This window comes from Octopus sinensis, unplaced genomic scaffold (genome assembly GCF_006345805.1).
Source record: "Octopus sinensis unplaced genomic scaffold, ASM634580v1 Contig13460, whole genome shotgun sequence".
Classification (NCBI taxonomy): Eukaryota; Metazoa; Mollusca; class Cephalopoda; order Octopoda; family Octopodidae; genus Octopus; species Octopus sinensis.
In genome coordinates, this window is record NW_021832974.1 from 3,915 (window position 1) to 17,848 (window position 13,934).

Genomic DNA, 13,934 nt, shown 5'->3' on the forward strand with positions numbered 1-13,934 from the left:
TATTAAAATTCCTGTTATCCCTCATAAAGTTTTTAATTTGAGAGAAGCATCGTTCTATGGAAGAGGATGAAGGCTGACACTTTAAAAGCATACAATATTCTTCAGGAGAAATTGATGAATTTGTCATTCTTATAATTTGACATAAATCATTTTTTTGTAATCGTTCATTCAAATATTTTTCAATTATATCTGATTCGTCGTCAAATTTTAAATTCTTTAGCTCATTGTAAGCTAACTCTATTGAGGAGTGAGAACTTTCAAATTTGCACAATAATTCTGCTATTATTAAACTAGTTTTACCTGGAATTGTCGAATAATTTCTAACAATAGAACTTAAGCTTTTTACTAGAGATTCATCTCTTAGGCTATTTTTTGCAGCCTGAACAATGATTCCATCATCAGGAATTGTTTTGAAAATGTATTAAATCACATGTATTAAATTTTTGCATAATAAAATGCAGCAGTTAGCCAAGTACCCCATCTAGTTAAAACTACATGAGTGGAATTCCAATTTCATTGAATAGTCGTTTTCTCTTGTTATTTTTTGTTATTGCCGCTTGAATTGATGCAATAAGAGAATCAATTTCAGGATAAATAGTCCTGATTTTCATTGAACAATTATGCATCAGATGAGCAACACAAGTTACGTGAAATAACCTTGGATATAAAAGCTTAAGAACTTTTCCAGCTATAATTATATGTTAAATTAAAACCTGCTAGCATATATTTAGCGGAATCTGTTATTAGGAGAAGGAAATTTTGTCTTTCAATTAAAACGCATTTAATCGTATCGTCAACAATTTGAATAATTGTTTCTTTGGTAGAAGTTTTGTCAATTTTTACGAAAGAAATCAAATAAGTTTTATCGGGATTTTTAAGTATCCCCATTAAAACTGCAACAAATTTTTGACTACGAATAGTGACCTCGTCACTTATGGCGAATACAAGTTGATTTCTAAAAAATTATATATTCATAAACCTAAACTTTTCTTGAAATAATACAATATATTCAGTTTTCAATTGTTTAACGCACATTCTTGCTTTGTATTGGGAAGGAAGAGGCAAAGAAGTATTCTTGAATAAATTCTTTAGAGGAGGCATAGTCAATTTATGCAAGGGTATATCGCATTGAATAAATGCTTTAGTGACTTGCATTGACCAGTCATCATGGGTAACTCGTCCAAACAAGGCTGATAGAAATTATTCTCTAAAAATTATATTAATTTGTAAAAACTTAATAAATTGAGTGCTTCTTCGATTCTCGGTGAGAATTCACAAAATGCTTTTTCTCACACCTGACTGTGCATAAGCAAAGTTGACATTGCAACTCGCCATTCTCTCGTAATAAAAACTCCAGCGGATATTCAATAACAATTTTTTTTGCCTTAAAATACATTGTTTTTGCAGTTCTTGGCATACTAAACACCCACGCGCTATTTTAAATAAAGTTAAAATTTTTAACTTTATAAAAAAATTTTCTTTAACTTTTTAACTTTATTTTTTTCTTTAATAAGTAACTATTTCATTTAAAAAATACTTTATTTTTACTTTTAAGCCAAAATACACATTTTCATATATTTTAACTTTTTTAACTTAAATTGCCCTAATTATTAATATAATAGATATCTTTTCGGAAACCTTCTCTTTATTCTGTCTAAATTTCACTAAACTTAATGTAATTTTTCAAAATACGGCATTCTCCAAACAATTAATTTAAGAAACTGTTTAAATCAGAAAGCAACGGAATTGCAGCATTTACTGACAATCCCAGGAAATTGGAGTTGGAAATAACTCCTGTAGAAATTCAATGAGCATGTGCTAAGCTTAAAAACAATAAAAATCCAGGACCAGAACTGCTTAAGTATGGAAGTAGGAATTTACATGTACTCATAGCGGATCTTTTCAACGGAATGCATATAACAAACGACAATCTGTCCCTGGACAAGGAGTACAGGTCTCTGCGCAAAAACCGCACAAAACTAAAGGAAAAAGAGAGAACCTCAGGCAAGTAATGAATAGCATACGGAGGTGCTGGCAATTATTGCTTTACAAAAAATAAAGCCTCGTACATATAACTATTTATATAGCGGTTCGTGAAAGAAGGTCGACTTCTGAGATTATTTGAGCCATAGATGGCGATATTTCACTATTTAAAGTTTCAAAAATGCGACAGGCACATTCGGAATCAATGTGTCAAGAGCTTTTGACTTGATCAATCGTCAGAAATTGATGAATCCCCTTACAGAATTCTTTGACAAATCTTCTACCTGGATGATCCGGATACTCTTATCAGAAATCTATCTATTGGTCAGGTTCTAAGACAGATGCTTTAATTTATTTGAAACAACAACTAGAACACTTCATGGAGATCCGTTATCTTTTAGGCTGTTTGTCATATATCTAGGAGCTGCATTGAGAGACTTAAAACCATACTATGAAAGAAAGATCAGTGTGGTGACTTACGCAGATGACGGGGATTTTATTTCCTCTGACAGTAATGGTCTAGAAAGTATATTGAAGATAATGCTAAAAAATTTTTTGGTATCTCAATGTGCTTTAAATTTCAAAGTTTTATCGTAATAGAATGAACAAAAATTTAAGTGTAAACATATTTAAGGTAAAAAATGCTTCTTATGTTAGTTTGAAAGTTTCAAAACAAATAAAGTTTAAGTTTCTCGTAATTTAAATAGAGAAATGCTGTAAATAAAAAGCCAATATATATTGAGGATTTAAACCGAAAGCCTCACTTTTCTAGTCTCATAAATAGTTTATGAAATGCTTAGATAAATACAAAATCTTTAACAGTAACAAAATTACGTTACAGAACACTTCATTGTTTGGCCAGATTGTCTCATTGTAGAATTAGGCTTATTCCTCATTACTATACTACTTTCAAAGGGTAATGGGACGTAATCTTCACTTGACAGATGACAATTATTTACCATCAAGCATTGAGAAATAACTTAGTCGCCACCTAAATCAAAAGATTACGGGCTCACTGTCAAAATTGAAGTACAGTAATGAAAATAAATGGATTCTAATTCTTGAATATGCGGTCTATCGCTACAATACAACAATTTACTCACTTTTAAATAAGACGACGTTTAGGCGATATTGGGAAATTTTTGGAATAAACCTGTTACCGATGATCGAATGGGTAAAAGGTAAAATATTTTAAGTAATCTTAAGAATCCTTAGTAAAATTCTTTGATTTTGAATATTCTATTAAATCTCCAAGTTAGTTGCAGACTTTTTGACATTTTTTTCCAGTCCGACAGCTTCGAAGAGATTATTTACCTCATTCATCATATTCATCATTGTATCTTCTTTTTGTGAAAATATTTTTAGGTCATCCATGAACAGTAAGTGATTTGTTGTATATGTAATATAACTATGATCTTGGTTATCAATCATCACTTTTGGGTACTTTGCATTCAGAATTCTAAGAGGATCCATTACCAGGGCAAAGATTTGAGGTGACAAGGAATCACCCTGGAGTATGCCTCTTTCCAATTTTACCTCTCCGATGTCATTATGATTCAGAATTAGCTTTATTTTCCACTTCGTTACAAGGTTCTTCACAAAATTCACAGTGCAGCAAGGGAGTCCGGGAGGGTTGAGTGTTAAGTAAAGTGCGAGAACGACCTGGCTCATTCAGTGAATTTCGGTCTACGTGCTCCGCAGAAACTGGCATTCAATGGGCAGTGCGGCGTATTCAAGCACCTATAACAGAAAGTCGTGATCTACCGAATCAAACGCTTTCTTTACATCAATCCAGGTAGAAAACAAATTATTTCCGTTTTGCTTGTGAATGCACCGGTTAAGAATTGCTTCTTCCTTTGCCCCTTGACACATCCGCCGAGTTCCCAATTGATTATTGGCAATCAGATTATATGCCTCAATATAATTTCCCAACTTCCTGAATATGTGGCGGAAAAAACAGTTGAGTGATCAGACTGTGGAGATTGAGAAGAGGATGACTGGAGTAGAAGGCGTAACAGTCCAAGTCTCGAAATGTTTACTTCAAGAGATCGTTAAATATTCGCCAAATTGGAAGGCCCCAGACTGCGATGATGTGTATAATTTCTTCCTAAAAAGTTCATATCGCAGTCAATCTTCAAACAGATGCTTAATATCATAAATGGAGAAACCACTCCTGGAGATTGGTTTTACAGAGGGGTGACACATTTTAAGTTGAACATCCGGTGACCCCAAAAGGCCCTAATGTCGGCTCTCTATAAACTGATGACTAAATGTGTAAATACCAAGCTTGGCGATTTTGTGGGAGCTTTCTGCTTTTTCTCTAAAAATTAACTGGGAACAAGGCAGCTGTGTCAGGCGGCAAGAGTTAAACAAAGTGAATGGCTACAAACTCCATGCTGCATGGATCAACGTTAAAAAAGCATTTAATTCAGTAGATCACGTTTTTCTGATACAGATTTGGGAAAAGTCTTGTCAAGTTTGTTGAGTCGATGGCTACCAGATTAAGAGTAAAACTAAGGCTAAATGGCAAGTACATTCGAGATGTACGCATCGATAGGGGGATAGTTTGTCCCCCATGCTATTTATCTTTTTATTGGACCCCTTGAGCCATTTATTATCTCATAACTTCCCGAAGGTCTCTATGGGGCAAGGAAATCAGTGCACGTTATTTACAACAAATCACCTTCTCTTTATCAATAACTTGAACTTGTCTCGAAAAGTGAAGATGTAATTGTTCGAATGATGGAAGAGGTCAATCGTTATTTCCGTGCAGCTGGACTGGAGAAAAATTTGGAAAAGTCAGCCACGAATACCCCAATGCTACGGAGGATTTTGTGAATGTCAACAACTCTAGTCACTGGCTGGCCAAAGGCAATAACTCACCACAAGGCTTATTCTGTCTCGTGCAAGATATAAATTTATTCTTTGCAGAACATAACTCAATGTGTTTCCACTGCATGAAATGGAAGAAAATCGTCGATCACTGTGCCACTAGATGTGAGAAGATGTTACATGGGGATTATGTCAGGAGGCACGGTGAATTAGGAGATGCTTTCATTTTTGTCGAGAATTTGGACTCAAGAATGATAAAAAAAACTCAAAACACACTCGATGTGGCGACCAAAAGAAGTTTAATTAATTAATATCTTGATTTGTATTAAATTATTAAACATTAGTCATTATTAAAATTAATTTTATTTGGAAAACCTAATGTATTAAATAATTACCAATAATCCTTAATTCTTTTGTTGTTGGTGATTGTTTTGTTTTTCTAATCATATTTTTTATTGATGATTCAATCTTTATTTTTTGTTTAAAATTGATTAAATATATTGTTGATTTACAGAAGTTCTTATAATCTAGGATATTCTGTGATTGAATTGGTTTTATTTTGACAATAATTTAATCTTTTTTTCACCTTCATCATTTATATCTCTTCATTTTTATCATTTAATCTTTTTCCTTTGGTATTTTATTTTCCATGAATATTTGTTTGGATTGAGGTCTGTTGATTGACTTGACCATTCCAAAAACTTTACTTTATACGCCTGATTGGATTTACGCCAAATCAATTGTTTATTATTATTATTTGCAACATACGTAGAATCATATTAGTTATAATTTTACTCGTGCAGCATTAAAAACAATCCTTTGAACCAGCCTCCTCCAACCTCCTCTGTCGTGAGCGAGTTTCCTCAGCTCGTCCAGATCCTCACCACTCCTTAGCCTTTTCTTCACACATTTCAGGTCTCCGTCAAGTGTTTCCGGCAGCGTAACACGTGGACGTCCACGGAAGCTCGATCCCTCTTTCAGGAAATAGCCCTCCATTGCTATGTTAGCTGGGGCAAGCATGTCCATTCGTAGAATATGGCCAAATAACCTCCACCGCATATTAACGATTTCCACACTCAGAGGGCCAGTTCTGCATCTATTGTATAGCGATTCCTGGTTGATTCTTATAGGCCAGTTCAATCCCAGTAGGGATCTAAGTTGCCTGCGGTGAAAAGAATCGAGTCCACGTTGTTCAGTACTAGACATTCCCCAGGTCGCCGAATTATATGTCAGGATTGGTTTGACAAAGGCTTCATACATCCTCAGACGAAGTGACGTACAGAGTCGTCGTTTGCCGATCCACTCTTTCTTTATCTTGTTCATCGTGGCCCAAGCGAGAGCCTTTCTTCTGACAATATCATGGCCGTCCCCAAGTAGAGAACCGAGTTTGTTCGTTTTGCGCCAGGCTTCACTTGAGCTGCTCTCCATCCTCATGATTTCAACGATGTCGGTTTTTCCAACGTTCATTTTAAGGAACCATCTGTTCAGCTCAGCAGGTGCCACTTCAAGGAGTCGAAGTAAGGCCGATTTGTCGTCTGACACGAAGTCGACGTCATCTGCATATACAATTTCGACGATATTGCCAGCATAGAATTTTCGAAGGTCTCGTAGTGCCGTCTCCAGATAGATCACGAATAGCAACGGCGAGAGGGCGTCTCCCTGAGGGGTACCGACGTTGCACGTGAATTCACGGGAAAACGCCGTGCCGACCCGCACCTTGAGCTTTGTGTTCGATAGTAGTACTCTTATCATATTGACAGAGTCAATCAATTGTTTATGGATTCCTTTTTTATTTTTTAGTCGATTAATGACTTAATATTGCATCTTAATTTTTCCCCATTTCAAAAATAATAAATTAATAGTCCTACAAGGAGAATACTAATAATTTATTGGAAAATAAACTAAAAATTGGTCCTCCAGTTTTATTTGTCAGATGACTTGACGCATTTAATAGCGTCATTTGCCAATTTCATTACTTCTTCTTTTGTGGGGTGTTCGGCCGGGTAACTAAAATTATTTTAGATGAAAATTATTTTTTCATGATTTAATGCCTGGCGAGATCCTGAACCAATTGATGATATTTCTTTATAACATGGAGCAAGCATGTCACGATTGATTATTGAAATATAATCGATCATTTCTTTATAACATGGCTTTGTAGCCGTAGGAGTGTTACCCCGAGGGACTATTGTGGGGCGATTTGTATGTAAATACAGATCTGGTGACTCCATTAGAGCGGCCACATTGACCAGATGAATAGCTCTTATATTTGGTTAAGTTTCTAAAAAGAAATGGACACCACAAGAAATGCACCGCTAGCGTGCTTCAATCGAATACAAATCTGCCATGACGGACGACACACACGTCGTCCTGGATTGCAAAAATCTCATCGCTATAAGAAGATAATATGAGATTAACTCACTCTTTAACTTATGGTGTGACCATACTGTCGGTTTTCTTCGTGCCGAATTCCTCTCAATTTCATGGGGAATGAGGTTAAATAAATTAAAGGCCGGCAGAGTTATTCGGCTGTCAACAGCTACGACAATACCTCCTGCATATCTGATGGCCATTGCAGTTGTATGGTTTGAATAATCTCTTCATCAAACATCCGTAATTGGTAATAATGACGGAACGTTTGCAAATATAGTTAAAGTCGGGAGGTCGCGAGCCGAGCGCGCGACCGAGCACTAGACGCGACCAATCAAATTTACTCAATGTCAATCAATGTCAAAATAACTTATTTTATTGATTAGATCAAGGACAATTATTATTTCTGACTGTTATAACTTCTTAAGTCGTTTGGCATGAACTTTCATTACTGATCCATCACTATTTTCCACATTGACAAAATTGTTAGACAATTTCGCAACAATAGTGAATGGATCCCCGTATGGATGTTCAAACCTGGTTAATCTCAAGGAAGGATTTGTCCCATAATCTTTTTGAATGCGAACCTTTTAAGTAATTATAAAATAAATACAATGTCTCCAATGTTTAATTCATATTTAGACACATGCACTCCCATCTTCCTGTTCATTCTCTTATAATATGGAGAATCCAAGTTAACTTTTGGGAAGTTGAATTCGAATTCATCTTTAGTTGAATTTAAAACATTTACTGTTAATTTCGGGAGTGTATTGAAGTTCAGCTGCCTCAACATCAGTATTTCCTAAAACAGTATTGAATCCAGGAATTCCACGATATCTCTCAAAGGGCTAACGCCTGCAAAAAATTTAAGACAAATAATTCACCTGTAGATGAATGAGGTGTTTGATTGTACAAAAACACAGTCTTTCTTATGTGTTTTACCCACTCTTTGGTGTCATCCAAACTCATAATTTTTGAAAGGCTCCTTGTGACCGTCTGATTAAATCGTTCAACAATTCCCTGACTCTGGGGATTGTTTGGTCTTCCATGTATTTGTCGAACACAAAACTCTTCACATACTTTTGTCACATGAGAATTTTTGAATTCTGTTCCGTTGTCTGATTGGAGAAACTTGCAGGGACCAAAATCCATAAAAATATCATTCAGATTATTCGCCACCTCTACTCCACTTTTATTTTTAAGATTCCTTGTAAACGCATATTTCGAATATACGTCTATTACAGACCAAGAAAAATCATTGTTTTCATTTTTAAATCTACAAAATAAGTTAATTTTATACCGTTTAAGATCAATTAAATCTACTTGAAATCTTTCATTAGGTAAATCAGCAACAATATGAGTTGAATCATCATATTGTTTTAGTGGAACTGAAAATTTGCAAATATTGCATTCTTTAACAACTTGGCGAATGATCTCTCTTCTCAATATAAAAAATCTTCGCCTACATAAGGCTTCCAAAGCATTATGTCCGCAATGATTAGCTTCATGAATCTCACGTGCAATTAATTTCATCTCTTCTAAGCTCGTGGAAGCAATTACGAGCTTGTGTAGGCCGTTTACATCTTTAAGATATAGTTTCCCCTCTTTAATTAGGAAATTTTCTGCTTTCTTTTTGAGTCGATACTTCTTATGTTTGGAAAGATCGACCTCCTCATTATTGAGTATAGATCTTAGGAAATTATATTCATCTTGATCTTTTACATTTTTCATAACTCAATCGTGGAAAATTGTTATAATTTTTAGCCTGTGAGGTTTCATATTCTTGAAAATACGTTTGTATGAGGTCGTCATAATATTTATTGAGAGGAAGCTCATATTCATTCGAGAAGCACTGAGTATGCGTAAATTCCTCCTAAAATTGACAAAGGGGATATTTTGCCCAAACTTCTTCATAAAACGTGTATTTTTCTGCCCCTTTTCTCTTTTTAAGATCCTCGGGTTGTTGTAATACAACCTTAAGACGCGATTGAACTTGTCAACCGTCATCTTAGGGTTGTCTTTCAACTCCTCCCACATTCTTGCAAATTCGGTCGGATTGGTGATTCGAAAAGAATTCGACATCCCAATCCACATGAGATAAAGACACTTGTTGTTTAATTTTTCAATAAAAAATTCATACAAAAGAGTTTTCATTTCAAAATACTATTTATATCCGCATAACGCAAAACACGTATTTATATTGTTCGTGGAGACGTAAATTACGGCAATTTTTGCGAATTTACGTATTTTTATTAAAATGGCGTCACGTCCGGTTTGTTTTAAATGTTAACTCGTAATTATTAAATATAAATGAACTGCGAAGACTCCTTTGTGGTTTATAAAATTTGTTGCAACTGTGATGGACAGATGGAATGTGCATCTACACTCCAACAAATGCTAGAGAGGAGCACATTACATAGCGACAACTATTCCCAATGCTATTTGTTTTGTGTCTAGAACTGCTAGGCAGAGTCCTCACTGCTTAATCCGAACAAATGTCGATCGAGCATAATGAAAAGTATTATAGCACTAACCATCTCATATTCATAGTCGATATTAAACTGTTCCCTCAGTCTTTGGGATTCCAGTCCTTTCCTGACATTTAGTCAGCGAGGAGCGCTGGAAGGCATATTCTAGGAAGTCTACAGAACCAGAGAAGAGGAGAAAGAAGGGACAAAAGTTGCATGGAGTGTCACTTCATGTTCACTTCAAAAGCTCGGGATTTAGTCAAACAATTAATTAGCTAATTAGTTTCTTTTCATTAATTGAGTTTTATGGAAGCCATAATAAAATTGTGATATTTATCAACATTTTAATACAAAAGTTTAACAGATTAAAAACTACTCCGTTTAAAGAAATATTTCAAATGGTTTTAAGCACACACCTCCAAAACTTCATTACAGTTTTCAAAACCTCATTTGTTTCTGGCAAAGGTTATATCATAATGAAGAGTTTTTATTAATAATGTGACCAGGTAGGAGGTCCCCTTTCTGCAACTATGTCGTGCCGAATGGACTCACGGATGGGCAACGTTGACAAGACTTGATTCCAGTTGAAAAATTGTTTCCTTTGTTGTGTTTGATTTGACTATATTTTGATGCCGGAACGTGACGATTTATAATATAAAACTAATCTAGCTTCGTTTTGGTTAATAAAATTAAAAAAAAAAAAAACTATATTTTGATTAAATTCAGGAGCATGGACTGCCCTCCCACATTGAAGACTCTCCCATCGTAGAGAGATATGTTCGAACAGCCACAACCTTCGATCAGTCACATTATTCTCAGTCTTCTCAAATCAAACGCATTCGGACAACGCGGAGGGCTGATGGTTCTCATCGACCAATTGCATCACATCACCGAGTTGATTCACCAAGTGTGTCTCAGTCAGGGAGGGACCTTCAAATTCTCATTTCCTTCAATTCCGATTTCATATTCGACCATGTAGGACTCCCAATGCATTGTAGGTCACCCAGCGCTATCAAGTCCAGACTTTCAAATAATAAAAATTCCCAAAAGGGAATGCGCCCAACCCGGAAGTACTGCAATACTGGGAGGACGCGTGGCATGGAGGAAGCAAGCTTCGCAACACACACCAAGGTACAAAAATAAGCATTATATCTTGCCCCGTGTAAGGGCGTCCCAGATATAAAGCTGGAAAGAACAGATACTACACTTTGATCTTAGCCAAAAGGCCGAGAAGCGACAAAAGGGAAGTAATTTTCTTGAGACAATAATTATTCTAAAAAGCAAATACAGGATTCTTTATATTTATGCATAGTAATCATCATTATAATTTTAAAATAAATACATATTCATTATATCTGTCTTACAAGATTATAAGAAAATTTACATTATTTTTATTTTTTATATTGAGCTAGTTTTTTAATTATTTTTGTTGAATTATAAGATATTCTTACTTCGACTTCGGCCTTACTTCGACTCTTGAAGTGGCACCTGCTGAGCTGAACAGATGGTCCTTAAATGAACGTTGGAAAAACCGACATCGTTGAAATCATGAGGATGGAGGCAGCTCAAGTGAAGCCTGGCGCAAAACGAACAAACTCGGTTCTCTACTTGGGGACGGCCATGATATTGTCAGAAGAAAGGCTCTCGCTTGGGCCACGATGACAAGATAAAGAAAGAGTGGATCGGCAACGACGACTCTGTACGTACTTCGTCTGAGGATGTATGAAGCCTTTGTCAAACCAATCCTGACATATAATTCGGCGACCTGGGGAATGTCTAGTATGAACAAATGGACTCGATTCTTTTCACCGCAGGCAACTTAGATCCCTACTGGGTGAACTGGCCTATAAGAATCAACCAGGAATCGCTATACAATAGATGCAGAACTGGCCTCTGAGTGTGGAAATCGTTATATATGCGGTGGAGGTTATTGGCCATATTCTTACGAATGGACAGCTTGCCCCAGCTATAAGATATTCTCTTGGCTGAGTTGGTAGACATCTTCTATGTTGGTATATCTTTATTGTACTCACGATTTGTCAATTCTATGCTTTTTTTAATTACATCTTTCAATATCAGAGGAATTGCCTCAAAGATCAAATTTTATGTAGAGATTTGGAAAGATGCAAAACCAAGCTAGCATGCCTGCAAGAGACGAAGGTATCTGTGGAATGAAATCCCAATTACCGAACTGGAATTCAATGGCAGGAATTAAGCGCAGAGGTGAACGCTGTATTAATAATCACAGAATGGGATATCGAAATTCTTCTGGAAATCTTATAATCCACATTCAACATTTGTAATACCATTTGTAACATGGCTTTTCAGAAGACAACCTGAATAGATTATAGAACAAACGAACAAGAAAAAAACGAAAAATATATAATTAAATTGATTATATTTTGTGCAAACGGTTGCAGAAATAATTATTAGTCGATTCATATTCGTATGAAGGAGCTTTGCTAAACAACAATCATAAGATCAGGAGATTAAATCTAAGAAGACATAACAGAATTTTACATTCACAGGAAAACGCAAAGTTATTTATTTTTTCTTATATATCGAAAGGGTTGAGGAACTAATAAATAATCTTGCATTCATCAGGAAATATCACCAGCGCTAGACTCATCATCATTAATATTCCCATGGATGACTTACCTCAAATAATGTGGAAAAGAACTTCAGAAGTTATAATAATGGGGTTGAAAAAACTACAATGAAAGGAAGGTTTACAAAGGAGCAGACAACTCGACAGAAAAATGAATTTGGTTTATTTTAAAGAGATTTAAGATGGGCACAGTGAAGTCTGACATCTTGTTCATTAATGAGACTAAGCTGAAGGAAGCAATGAAAGTGGAATTTAAGAGCTAAAGTCTATTAATATACCATAAAAAACAAACTCAGTCGCGGGAACAGGAACCTCAGTCTAATACAGAACGATCCTGAAGGTGAGGAACATAAGAATTGTGAAGAAAACTCTCTGTGAACTCATTGTGCTTGAGTTGCACACGACTACTGGCTGGCTGACCATTGATGGAATGTACTCAAAGTCTCAAGGCGTTATTTAAATGTCATTGGGACGTTCTTTGAAGAAAATTCCTTGGCAATCCTAGCCTAGTAATGACTTTCCTTTTGACGATGAGGGGAATGAAGAGCATGGAGTAATGGCGTAGATTAATCTGTCACTCTGGGAGAGTCGTTGTGTTACTCGATTGATCGTTCAGAATTGTTAAGGAATCCAAATGAGAAAGTTAAAGTTCTCTTCTCGTATCCCAGACTGAAATGACACCCATAAGGAGTGCTTTGCATCCAAGTCCCCGCATAAGGTGACTTCATCGACGGATGACAGTCTAAAGAAATTTGGATTCTTTTCAGATCCTTGAAAACTTTTTATAAAGAACCTTGTAATGAAATAAAGAATTAAGTTAACGGTGAACTATAATCGGAGATGTTGAAACTAAATGCAATCATTCAAAATAAAAGAAGTTGATCAATGGCTACGAAATGTGGGACTACATTTTGTCATATAATTTGGTCTCTCTGCCCTATTGCAATTTCCCCGTAGACACTTTCCTGAACAAACTACATACAAATTCCATTTTATCAGGCAGTTTCCTAACTTCCGACTTGGGCGCAACCAAATTTGATTAATCTAAAAGATGAGATGTATCTTAATCACCATTGGATATGCCCCGGTCAATCGATATGCAATTCATGTTAATAAATGGCTCTAAAAACGACCGGTGGGGACGACCTGGCTCTTTCAGTGAATTTCGGTCTACGTGCTCCGCGGAAACTGGCATTCAATGGGCAGTGCGGCGTAGTTGAGCTGACCGTTTAGCTCTCGAATACTTTTTCAGCCATCTAACCTTGCGATTATTGTTAATAGCTTTGATGCCTACTCGTCTTGCTTAATTTACTTAGATTTACTTATTCTATGCTTTGACATGTCACTGATATGAGTTAATCTTTCCAGTTTCCAAATCAAGTCGAGTCGACACAAACAGAAATAAATAGCAAAAAAAAATAGCAAAATTAAAGACGAGATAAAACGCCCTTTAGGACACGAAAAAAATATGCTGTTGGACAGCTCGACTGAGCACATCCACCCCGCCTAATGTTCCAAAGTGCAATGGTCGACTAGACAGAGGCACAACCGCCTAATTGATCACGGCTGAGCACAACCAAGTAAGTGCTACCCATTCTTCGCACGTCTCAATTTAATTAAAGTTTTTATCAAAAATCATGTTTCAGATTTATATGCTTATAATTCTAAAATGT

General features: G+C 35.8%; 2 non-coding genes across 2 annotated transcripts; both read right to left on the bottom strand.

Moving 5' to 3' along the window:
* Positions 1 to 10,701: 10,701 nt before the first annotated feature.
* LOC115229668 lies at positions 10,702 to 10,891 on the bottom strand. The gene has a single exon (XR_003883352.1). It is a non-coding gene; the product is annotated as a U2 spliceosomal RNA (small nuclear RNA).
* A 2,796-nt stretch (positions 10,892 to 13,687) lies between these two features.
* LOC115229666 lies at positions 13,688 to 13,849 on the bottom strand. The gene has a single exon (XR_003883350.1). It is a non-coding gene; the product is annotated as a U1 spliceosomal RNA (small nuclear RNA).
* Positions 13,850 to 13,934: the final 85 nt, after the last annotated feature.